Here is a 12383-nt window from a genome sequence, read left to right as displayed (position 1 = left end):
AAATGGGAAAGAGCAGTGCTAACATTAGCACTGGGGGGGATGTAAACAGCAAAATGAAGAGGAAGACAATAAAGATGGCAAAACAAGAAAAACTATAACTGCGAGCAGTTATGAATGGGGGCCAAGCCTCCCCGTGCAATTTGGCCCCCGTGCCCCACGGAGCCCACGGAAGTCGGCCCTGAAGCACGACAGGCTCAGGGCGAGCGCAGGGACGCGGGCCGACATCCGAGCCGCGGTATTTGCTGTAATGGGAAATGCACCGGAAGTGTGAAAGGCTGAATGTGTGGCAATTTGGATTTATTGTAATAAATCACACCCACTTTGACCAATTATTACTTAACTTTATGTCCGGCCTCAGGAGTGACCCCACATCACACTCACCAAATTTTGTTCAAATCTTGTACTTGAGACTTGATGTTTGTGGGTTTTTAGCGCCCCCCATTAGCCGTTTTGCACCAAATTTGGCATAGAGCCTCTGGATGACCTCCAGAACAAGTGAATCAAGTTTGATGTTAAAAGCATTTACTTTGACCAAAATATGAAACAATATGTGTTTTTTAGCTAGCAAAAAAGATTGTTTGGTTATAACTAGCACATTTTTTGGAGTGCCAAAATTCTTTTGGTAACTTTTGATCAGACACATCTGGAGATTCTATGTGCAAAGTTTCACACAGATGGCGCTTAAACCGTAGGAGTAGTTCGAAAAAGTAGGTTTTGGATATGTGGTGACTTAGCAAGGGAAAATTGCAGCAGAAGTGGGCGGGGCCTATGTCAGAAAACCCACCTCTATTTAGGAAATACATTGCATTGATGTCCATGAATGTGTTCTTTAAAATGTGCAAGTTACAGACAAAATTGCATTTGCATCTGTTATAGCAACACCTATAGGCCCATTTGCACCAAATTTGGCACAGAGCCTCTTGATGACCTCGGGAACAAGTGACTTAAGTTTGATGTTGAAAGCATTTATTTTGACCAAAATATGAAACACTATGTGTTTTTTAGCTAGCAAAAAAATAGTTTGATTATAACTAGTGCATTTTTTGGAGTGCCAACATTCTTTTGATAACTTTCGATCAGACGCATCTGGAGATTATATGTGCAAAGTTTCATGCAGGTGGTGCTTAAACTGTGGGAGGAGTTCGAAAAAATAGGTTTTGGACATGTGGCGAATTAGCAAAGAGAATGTGCAGCAGAAGTGGGCGGGGCCTGTGTCAGAAATCCCAGCTCTATTCAGGGAACACATGGATATAATGTTTATGAATGTGTCATTTAAAATGTGGAAGTTACACGCAAAAACGTGTTTGCATCCATTATAGCACCACCTAGTGGAGCATATGCACAATTTTTGGTATGGAAGATCTGTGTCCTATTCGATATGTACCCTATAAATTTCACAGCCCTCAGCATAATAGTTCAGCTGTAGTAAGTGTTTGTTGTTTATCCTATAATGAGCCACGCCCACATTGACCAGTCATGACCACCTTCAATATATGGCCTCAGGAATGGCCCTACATCATACTGACCGAATTTCGTAGAAATGGGTGTAGCCGTTTAAGAGATATAAACTTCCCATATTTGTAGCGCCTCCTAGTGGCCAACATTCGCCAAATTCGGCTCATACCTTCACAGTGTCATGCAAACTAAGGATCTGAGATTTGGTGTTGATAGTTTGACTGAGATATGCAACAGTTTACATTTTTATAGCTAGCTACACAAATTTGTTCATTAATGATTTGCGGATTTTTTGACGGAACAAAATTCTTTTGATAACTTTAGATCAGGTCCAGGTGAAGAGTGTACATGCCAAGTTTCACGCAGATCGGACAAAATCCCAAGGAGGAGTTCAAAAAAGTAGGTTTTCGTTTTTGTGATTTTGCGGGAAAAAAATTATAGGCGGAAGTGAGCGTGGCCAATTGCAAAGTGATTCAGCTCTATTCAGGGAATCTGGGGATATAAATTTTTGAATGTACGACATACGGTGTGGGAGTTATAGGCCAAAACGCGTTGGCCTTGGTTATAGCACCCCCTGCAGGCAGACATATGTAGTTTTTTGTGTCTGAGGTACATGCAGGGGTCTGGACCAACCCTCCAAATTGCACCACCCTCCCTTGCATGGTTTAGCCTGCAGCACCACTTTTATCAACGGAAGAATAAAAATAGAGAAAAACTATAAAAATCTTTACAAAAACAATAGGGTTCCTAGCACCGCTGGTCCTAGGAAACGTGCCTGCTTGCATACGCATTCCCCAACGCCCCTCGGGCTTGGCCCCCTAAAAAACTATAAAAATCTTTACAAAAACAATAGGGTTCCTAGCACCGCTGGTCCTAGGAAACGCGTGTGCTTGCATACGCGTTCCCAGAGGCCCCTCGTGCTTGGCCCCCTAAAAAACAGCTTTAAACTGAAAACATGACTACTTCCTAAAGCATGGATTCATAAAGCCACCAAAGTTACTTCGAAACTTGGAGCAAAAACATGGTACTCTTGAGGACAACCTCAGTTAACACTGCTGCTTCGAAGGGCTCATACTTGATGGCTGATTGTATTGCAAAGGCAAAATTATATTGGAGAGAAGTTAGTATTCTTCCATTAGCAAAGGACATATGCCTAGATGGAAAAACTGCAGTTACGAATGCTGGGTATATTGCACTCTGATAACCCAAAAGAAAGGAAAATAGCTAAAATGGTAGACAATGTTTGTAAGCAACTATTTTTCTTTACAAAGAGCTCACCTCCATGTGTTATCTGACTAGTTGTGATGGATCAAGTGAAGCTGGAGTTGGTTTGCCAATTTCAATTGCTTGAAACACTCCATGTGTTCCATGGTATGTCATTTAAGGGATGTCATTTAAGGGAATAGACATTCCTGCTTCAAGTCCGACCTGTCTTACTGGGGATCACCATGGAAAACCAACTGAGCAGCAGCTAAGCAGTATATTTTTCTCACTGAAAGCATAACAGAATTTCCAAAAATTCCATCATGCTTTCCCAAAAATATGACATTTAATCAATCCTTGGTTGTTCCTCGTTATCTCTATCTTTTCAGGTGGGAAAAAAATATTCTTTTTCCGTCACATTCTCCTTGGCGTAACTGATCACTTGTGCATCATAGTGTATATTGCGTATATATACTTTTTCCATCTTTTCCTGTCAGGGTTTTCTTAATGAGGTATTTTTATATCTAATGAGGTGTTATATAATAGAATAAGTAAGTCCCTTCTTTATAAAACCATTTTTTTTTTGTAAAAAAAAACAACAAAAAAAAAACAACTGCAACAACAACAAAAAGAAAACAATGACCTTATGAAAAACTTAATCTCTTGGTGGTAGAGGACTGCATTTCGATATGGGTCCCAAAAATCTTATGGGAGCTTTCAGTTTACATTGCTAATCAAAAATAAACTGCAGGACCTGCGATTCATTAGAATACCATGAAATTATGAACATTTAAAAAGTAGGTAGTAGCAGTTAGCAGGTAACTCAAAGAAGAACATCGATGTCCACAAATTGGGAAAACAATCAGGCCCAGAAGCTTCTTACATTCCGAGCAGAGGACGAAATCAGCCACCATATAACAGAGATGGTAAATTATTGTTATTGCCATGGTAATGCCATTGTTATTGTTTATAAAGCACTGCTGACACAACTGTTATATGTCACACTAGACGCCGACACTGTTGTGTTACATGTCATGACTGTCATGCCTCTTTTGCTTCTGCGATGCTGCCAAGCTGTCTAAAACCACACACTGTAACTGCATGATGCTGCTGTTGTTTGGTTCTGTGTAAAAATGCAAAGGAGACATAAAGAAGGGACCCAAAAAGCAGCCCTATGGTGCCATCTGTGAGTAAAAAGGGCTATAGGGCACTGCCGTAGCCTCTGCTGTTGCTACTCTTGTGGCTGCAAAATGGTGGATAATTTGTTTTGAGTGTCACAACCCCTGTAAATGACTCATTTCATTATCTGAGTTTGATCGGTTTCAGATAACATTTGGACTGGAAGAGCGGCACTATTAAATGACACAACTGGAAGCTGGCTCGACAGGCGGCAGTCTCTTGTTTGACAGATAATAAAAAAGTAACCATTTATGGAATGTTACCTTAAAACAACTGCATTTTTTTTGCAGATGACTATTAAAACCATTACTGACCACTGTACATATGTGATAAATTCTCACGACGCAAATGAGGCACCCGGCCCCTTTCCAGGGGTTGCAGGGGCAGGCGGTAATGTTCAGAATCCAGCAGGAGTAGGACTGAAAAAACAGTCTTGCACAGAATTCTAGTCGGTGGTTTGGTCTGACTACCAGCCCAAAGTCTCGGTATTTGATGGCCTGGAAATGAGACTCAACCATTAACTATGTTCCTTCAGATCTGCGTACTAAACCTTTAAGGAATAATGGGTAATATGTAATGAGTAGAAGCTCTATAAAAAGCCCATAAATTTACTGTTGGCCTGCCAAGATCAAGTTAAGTTTAGGACCTCAATCAGTATGTTTGTCAGAGGATATAAATATGTATTGGCTCCAATTCATTTAGATTTAGAAGTCAATATTTAAGTTTTTTTTAAGTTTTTGATTAATTCTACAGATATTTGAGTGGGAGGGACTTCCTCATTTGCCTGACCTCGTGGCAGAGTATTTCCTTTTCTGTCAGCGCCATGAGACACCACCAGCTTGAAGAAAACATACTCACTCTGTGTTAGGGAAGAAAAACAGAAGAGAGGGTTGTAAAATGGCTCATGACAAAAAGGCTCCTGCAAAAGAAAACCAAGTGCAAACTATGCAAAACTTAAAGTGAAACTAAAACCAACAGAAGAAAACAATGTACTGAGATGCTAAGTTGATCATAATGGCAAGGCAACTTTGGAGCTCAAAATCATTCATCCATTCCATTTTCATTAGCTTATCCAGGGCCAGGTTGCGGGGGCAACAGGCTGAACAAAGTACTCCAGACGTCCCCTCTCAAAAGCAATACTTTAATGCTTTCCATCTCCTCCTGAGGGATCCCGAAGTGTTCCAGGGTTAGACGAGATGTTTAATTCCTCCAACTGTTAAGCACTGGATCTGCTTTGAAGCTTTCTACCAGCTGGATGTGCCCAGAACACCGCTAATGGGAGGCGCCCAGGAAGATACTGATCAGATGCCTGAGTCACCTCAAATGACCCCTTTTCGACACGACGAGGCAGTGGCTCCGCTATGAGCACCTTCCGGATGTCCGAGCTCCTCACCCTATCTCTAAGGCTGAGCCCAGACACCCTCAGGAGGAAACTAATTTCGGCAGCTTATATCCACAATCTCATTCTTCCGGTCACAAAGCTCATGACCACAGGTGAGGGTTGGGATGAAGATGGAGCAGTAAACTGAAAGCTTTGCTTTCTGGCTCAACCCCATCTTCACCATGACGGTCTGGCGCAGTGCTAGCATCACTGCATGCCACACCAAACTGTGGATCAATCTCATGCCATGATATCGCCACAATGTAAAATCTATGAGGCCAGCGGGAACTTGTGGGTGTGGCCAGCAGAATAAACACTACTATATTCAGTGGGCCACATACTGCGGAAGTAAACCCAGGAGCTAGAAAACTTTTCTGGCAACTCCACTGGCATGATTAGGCACCATATTGGCATCTGGTATCTAGGTATTATTTAAATCTATGAGGGGGGCATGTCTTCTCAATATTGCCTGACTTTGTAGTTTGTTTTTACTTCATTCTGTTCCACTCTTAAAACCCTGGCAAATCAGATATGTTATCATGCCTATGCATTAGTGTGGACTTAAAATAACTCAGGCAGATCTAACGGTTTCCAGTGATTGTCCAGGAAAATCCCCCATCTGTCCCCCCGTCCCCCACAGAAATTGGTTAGAGTCGACGCAATGTCAGACTGAAGATGGAAATAGTGTGCAACAAACTGACAATTCTGTCTAATTTCAGGCAAACTCAACACAGCAGTTTATCTCACATCCTAAACTAAACATTACATATATGTTGTAACATCAGATCTGACAATATCTGTCTCCCAACATGAATAAACTAACATATGACCTCAATACTGTAACACTAACTGCTTTACAACAGGTTGTGTTTATTTTGCAACTCTGTAAAACAACACTCTGTAACAAAACTTGAGCAAGGCATTGGTTTTATGGAATACACATCCTTTATGTGTTGCAGAAGTTTACCAGAATTGCTGGGAATGCTTCATTAATTTTGTGGGTTGTGTATTCCAAAATACACAATATGAAATTCTAGTTATCTTTAACATCCACTTACATACATGTATTGATCCTGATCATTAATGAGCAATCAGTTTTGTGCATTTGTCCAGTTTTCATCCAAACAAGCCACAGTGGAGGGGGAAAAACAAAGTTACTTACCAACTCTGAGCTACAATAGTCTGGCAAGTTCAGAAAATGACATTACTTTACTGTAGTGCGGCCTTTAAACCAGAAACACATACACTATTACCATATCCAGAATCCAAGACAATATCTGGTCTTGTATAACAATATCGATATAGTATCATTTTATTGCCCAGCCCTAACCAGAAAAATGTACACATGCACAATGAGTGGCTGAGGTTGAGTGAGACCACAATATGTGTATTTTTTTAAGATGAGGTCATCAAATGCATTTCATGTCAAAGCAATTACAAGTTACCCACATACCCACACAAGTCTGAACAGACTAGTGTTGCACGGTATACTGGTAACAACGGTAGACTGCAGTACTTAAACACCAAGGTACATATGATACCATAATGTTGGAGTACTGTAGTACTGCGGTACCTCACGGTACCAATACTGTGGGATAAGTTCAAAGTCCAATTGCAAGAGGGTGAGTGTCCATGCGCCGTCCAATAACAGCGCATGTTGGCCTTCTGGCACTCAATATGCTGCTGCAGTGGTTTGTTTTCCAGTGACATTTCAGGTATTAGCTGAGCTATTGAGTATCTTTAAGCAGTGAACGTTATTATTTATTTATTTTAACTTGTAAGCTAGATTTGTTTATATATGCTACAGTGATTTGTTTTCCACAGAGATCTACGGTGTGAGCATTTTACTCGCATTTGCGACTAAAAATAGTTTTGTGCGAGCAAAAGAAATCATTCAGGAGCACGCTGTGCGAGTACAGATTTCAACCAGCAGCAGAAACGAAAGGTGAATCCTGCCGGTTGTGGGTTAGGAATACGGCAGAGCGCCATGGCCACCGCAAGATAATGCGGTTTACCGGCGACCGAGAAGCCCGGCTCCAGGTCCAATCATTTCCTCTTTGTTGGTGTCATGACTGTCCAGAAGTACCTGAACATCCGAGCCGACACGTATGTGACGTGTCAGAGGAGAGACGAGCCGTTAATATTTCTCTCTTTGTGGCAGGTAACGGTCCACAAACCTCACTGCACTGAAGGGACTGTTCTTAACTTATCAGAGGAGGAGGGTGGCTGGTTGATTTTTATTTTATCTATTTATTTTATTTTGATCCCCCCTATGTTAATCACTTATTGATGCTGTTTTTGAACTATGAATAAGTCAATAAGTAATTTATTCCATTGAAATATCATTGATGTATTATAGAAAAGTGATTTATCTTTTTATAAATGACAAAAGGCACATCTGCCTAATTTTTGCTGTGATATCGTGATACAACTCAGAACCGTGATACTTTCACTGGTATTGTACCATGGGTCCCAATTTTGGTACTGTGACAACACTAGAATGGACTGCTGCTATGCTGTCTGTGTGAAGAGTTATCAGAGAAATGCATATAACCAAATGTCAAAATAAAAATAGTAATGTATCAGTATTCAGCTTCTAGAACAAACAACAAAGCTACAGCACTTTGCATTTTAGTTTCCTAATAACCTTTCAGACATCTTTCAAACCCTGAAGGCCCAGACACACCAAACCAACTTCAGAGAACTAGCAGCGATGAAAGCTACCTGCTGCGTTGCCTCACATCGCCAGACCCAGGCCAAAAGTTTAACATGAACACACTTCAAAGACTACAGCCAACGGCCAACCAGCACGTACGTTCTGCACCTGCTTGAGAGGAAATAGCTCTCCACACCAGCAAACGGCAGTCGTCTGTAATGGTCATTCAAAAAGGAAAACAGGAAGACTGTCCTGATGCTAGTTAGCCTGTTAGCACATTAACAACAATCAAATGTTGAGAGAACAGAGCATATTTACTGTCTGTGCCCCAGTGAACAATAGCACAAACCATCAGGAAATGTTTCTGCTAAAGAGCTCAATGTCGAAAGAAAAATAATCTGACCTTATGGAACATGTTTGTTGTGGTCTCACTCCCTGTTGACTTAACCTGCTGGTTTACTTTCCTCACTTCTGTTTCTTTTCTCGTGCATTGAGCTAAGCTACCAAACAGAGGGATTTTATTCACTGATGGGACTGTGCCGTCTCCAATTTAGCATGTTGAATTGGCTACAAAGGCCCCCGACTATGGCGACAGACACTCACCAACGACACCCCATTGACTGACACCTGACTGTTGGCTTGGTGTGTCACAGCCCTAAGGCCACGCCAACCTTACCATCACATTTCCAAAGTTCTGTTATCCTCTTAATAGCTCATTTGACTGGCTTAGTATCACAAGTCACACTGTAAGCTGCAGAAATTCTAAGGAAGAATCTACATTTCATGACTGTTTTAAGAGAGATGAAAGACTAAAGTTACCTTCTGTTATACAAATTCATGCAACAATTTTAACATTTAGACAAAAATGGATGTAGAAATGGAACTTCCTACATATACTGGTAAAGCCAGACTCTATTTTCCTGCACATTTTTATTCAGACATTCTACTTGAAGAAGCAGTTTGTTGGAATTAGTGGCATCTAGTGGTGAGGACTGGAGATGACAACCAGCTGAAACATCTCCCATGCGCCAAAGTGAACTCCTACTAAGAATTCCTGAAGTGTTCATTGTTCAGGAGGTTTTTGTCGGAAGCTGAATTATCCCCAGAGGTTTCTTACTCACCAAAACAAACAGACCCAATGATTAAAACTGGTAACAAAACTGAATACATTTTTAATTTAATTTTTTATTCTTTATTAATCCCCCTGAGGGGAATTCAAGCAGTTTTAAGTTAAAAGTCTGTGTTTTTCCTTCGTTGTTTGGTTAATCACAGAAGGGCCTCTAACTATGGTGGCTGACATGAAAACATAAAGCGCAAACAGCCTTCTGTAAAGCCAGTGTTTGGTTGGTCCTTTCTGAGCTAATGTAGAAACATGGCAGAACGTGTTAACGAGGACCAGGGGCCTCATTTCTAAAACAATACATAGCATCCAATAATAATTATCAGCCTATATGCGAATGAAAAAAGTGTTGCAGTGGAATGAGCTGGTGACTGGCTCAGGTTGGGCTGAGTGACAGAATACCTGGAGCAAATCCAACAGCCACCTCATAGGCCATCAGTTAACTTTTAGCTTACTACAACCTGAGCTGGGGAAGGAAAACCATGGACTACTGAAAGCAAGAATATAACTACAGCATCAGATCTCACCTTCAACCAGAGCAGGGTGAGACAATAAAAACTAGGGTGAAGTCAGGTAATCTGGGACACTTTTAGGTAGATTACCAAGAAAACCGCCTATCACTCTGAAGAGTACCTTAAGTGTTACCGCGTTTTCTATGAAGAAAATATGTTGCCAAGTAAAATATTTTAGAAACTTTGGACCTTCAAATACATCAAGAACCTTTACCTAACTATGATGACATGTTTGGGTAAAATGGACCTGTCATGTTTGTTTGTTTTTTAAATGGATAAATCAATTTATCAGTTCAGTCATTAATTTATCAAATCATCAATGTAACCTGTGACTACTCTCTAAAAAAGATTGTCCAACTTCTCTGCAATGTTCTCTCTGTTCTTCTGCTGCCTGTTTTCTTGGTGATATATTGTCTACAATGGACGTGTGTGTGTGTGTGTGTGTGTGTGTGTGTGTGTGTGTGTGCTTGTCAAACCATTGTGGTTAATTCTGGACTATTATGGCTGACATGGACTCACTGCATCATCTTTAATATTTTTTAAGTGACGAAAATACTATAAATGTCTGTAATCTGACAGGGTGGTGCACAGTAGTATAGGTCATGATTTTATGGCAGCTGGTAGTACTACTGTTACCGTTGGGGAGGCAGCAGCTCAGTCCATAGGGACTTGGCTTGAGAACCAGAGGGTCGCCGGTTAAAGTCCCCATCCAGACCAAGCATGGAGTGTGGACTGGTGGCTGGAGAGGTGCCAGTTGGCCTCCTGGGCACTGCCAAAGTGCCCTTGAGCAAGGCACTTAACCCCCAACTGCTCTGGATGCCTGTCCATGGGCAGCCCCCTTGCTCTGAAATCTCTCCATTTCATGCATGTATGGGTCCTGTTTTTGTGTGTGTATTTCAGGCCTGTGTGTACATGACAACAGAGTTAAAAAATTTGAATTTCCCATCTGGGATGAATAAAGTATATCTTCTTCTAAAAGCGTGTTGGTTTCACTAAAGGTGAATGTCCCATTTGAGCTTAAATTCTTGTCTCATTTTACCTGAATGCATTAAATATTCACTAAAAATCCTTTCCCATAAAAAGTAAAGTGTATTGTGAAAATATTTTCCTTATTCTCCTTCTCTCTCTGTCTTGCTTTCAGATTCTGAAAAGTTGGTTCTTCTTCATTTGCTAACATTCATGTCCTATTACTGCATGTCACTAACTCGGCTTCTTCTCCAGAGCCTTTGTGCTCCACATGTTCCCTCGTATCGCAGCTGTGCCTGGATCGTGAGTCTTGGTTGTGCTGCTGCTGTGGTCCTGCCTGATGCATACTACTACTCTTATCTTATTATTAGTCATACCTCTACCATATTATAGGACACATATGATTATTATTGTCACATATACTATTTTAATATGTACATATATACTACTAATACCATTATTATTATTAGGCCTATAATTATTACTAAAATTAATGTTATTGTAGCTGTTATTACTGTTTGCTGAGCATCTCTCTCTGTTTCTCCCCAGTGTATCATATTTTCACGTTCTTCATACTGTACATGTTTTTTTGTTGATCTGTTCTGTACACACAACATCTACTGCACGTCTGTTTGTACTGGAAGAGGGATCCCTCCTCAGTTGCTCTTCCTGATATTTCTACCATTTCTTTTCCCTGTTAAAGGTTTTTTGGGGGGAGGTTTTCCTTATCCGCTGTTAGGGTCCAAAAGAAAGAGGGGATGTTGTATGCTGTAAAGCCCTCTGAGGCAAACTGGGATTTGTGATATTGGGCTTTGTAAATAAAATGGAACCGAGTTTTGATTAGGCTATAAGTCAAACAGTTACTTAAAATGAAACATCCTACAGCCATTATCATTGTTAATATTTAGTGGCATAACTCTTATTACCAAAAAAGGAAATCAACATGCCATATGGCTTTCCCTGGAAGTTCTGGGACCAGTGATTTTTTTTAATTTTTGGTGTGTCCATCCTAGTTATCTCAGACCAATCAAAATGACCTGACTTAACCCTTCTGTAGCCTCATTCTAATGTATATCCTGATTCTAGTATAAAGAAAAGTGTCATGCACACAACTCAATTGTGCACCTGCCATCTTTATGAACAAACAAAACATCATTCTATTTTAATTTTTTTTTTTTTTTTAAATAAGGCAATAATCCTGACAGAGAAGAAGAAGAAGCCTACACTGAGCTTCCAGAGATGGAAACCTTGAGAGTCTGACGGAAGACTGATGTGGTTGTCAAGGCGACCGCTAACGTGGAGCATAGCTAAGAGGAGCTAGCTAACGTTAGCATGGCCCGATGCGGCGCCTCATTCCAACACAAAACACTGCCTTCTCAGGAAACCCCCACCTCGTTTGACATTTACTAACAATAGCTTGTTAAACACACCGAACCAGCCGGCCAGAATGTTGGCGTTTCCTCGCAGCGTCACCTGTCTTTGTGGATACCTAATTAGCCTGTTTGCTAACGTTTGTTGTATAGCAACACACGGAGAAGCCAATTTGATGGGAGCACAAGGCTGCAGATGCATGCTGCACAGATGCATTCATTTTCAGTTAGCCTACTGGATAATATGGAAGGTAACTACAAATGTAACGTTAGCCTAACTGGGCCAAAAGCTACATGCTGTTACTAACAACGGTAAATGTTAGTACCAGCTTTACGTTACAAACCTTTGTTGTAATTAGTGGTAGCTGAGGTTTAATTCGGTGACAGTCAGGGCACGTTTGTCACGTGACATTATTGTAAAGTAGTGTTTACTAATAACTGAGAATGTCACCCTGGCTGTGAAAGCCCAACAAGTTCAGCCATATTGCCACATTTTATGAATAAATTCATGCAGCTGCCGTTACCATAATCACCTACAGTG

At 40.9% G+C, this 12383-nt stretch overlaps 1 protein-coding gene across 1 annotated transcript in view; it reads right to left on the bottom strand.

Moving 5' to 3' along the window:
* Window positions 1-12383, bottom strand: part of prr12b (proline rich 12b) — a 104356-nt gene that overhangs the window by 90823 nt on the left and 1150 nt on the right. The window lies entirely within an intron of this gene.

The sequence above is a fragment of the Epinephelus lanceolatus genome, chromosome 18, assembly GCF_041903045.1.
Source record: "Epinephelus lanceolatus isolate andai-2023 chromosome 18, ASM4190304v1, whole genome shotgun sequence".
NCBI lineage: Eukaryota > Metazoa > Chordata > Actinopteri > Perciformes > Serranidae > Epinephelus > Epinephelus lanceolatus.
The sequence above is the reverse complement of the archived record's forward strand: the minus strand, read 5'-3'. Positions and strand labels throughout refer to the sequence as shown.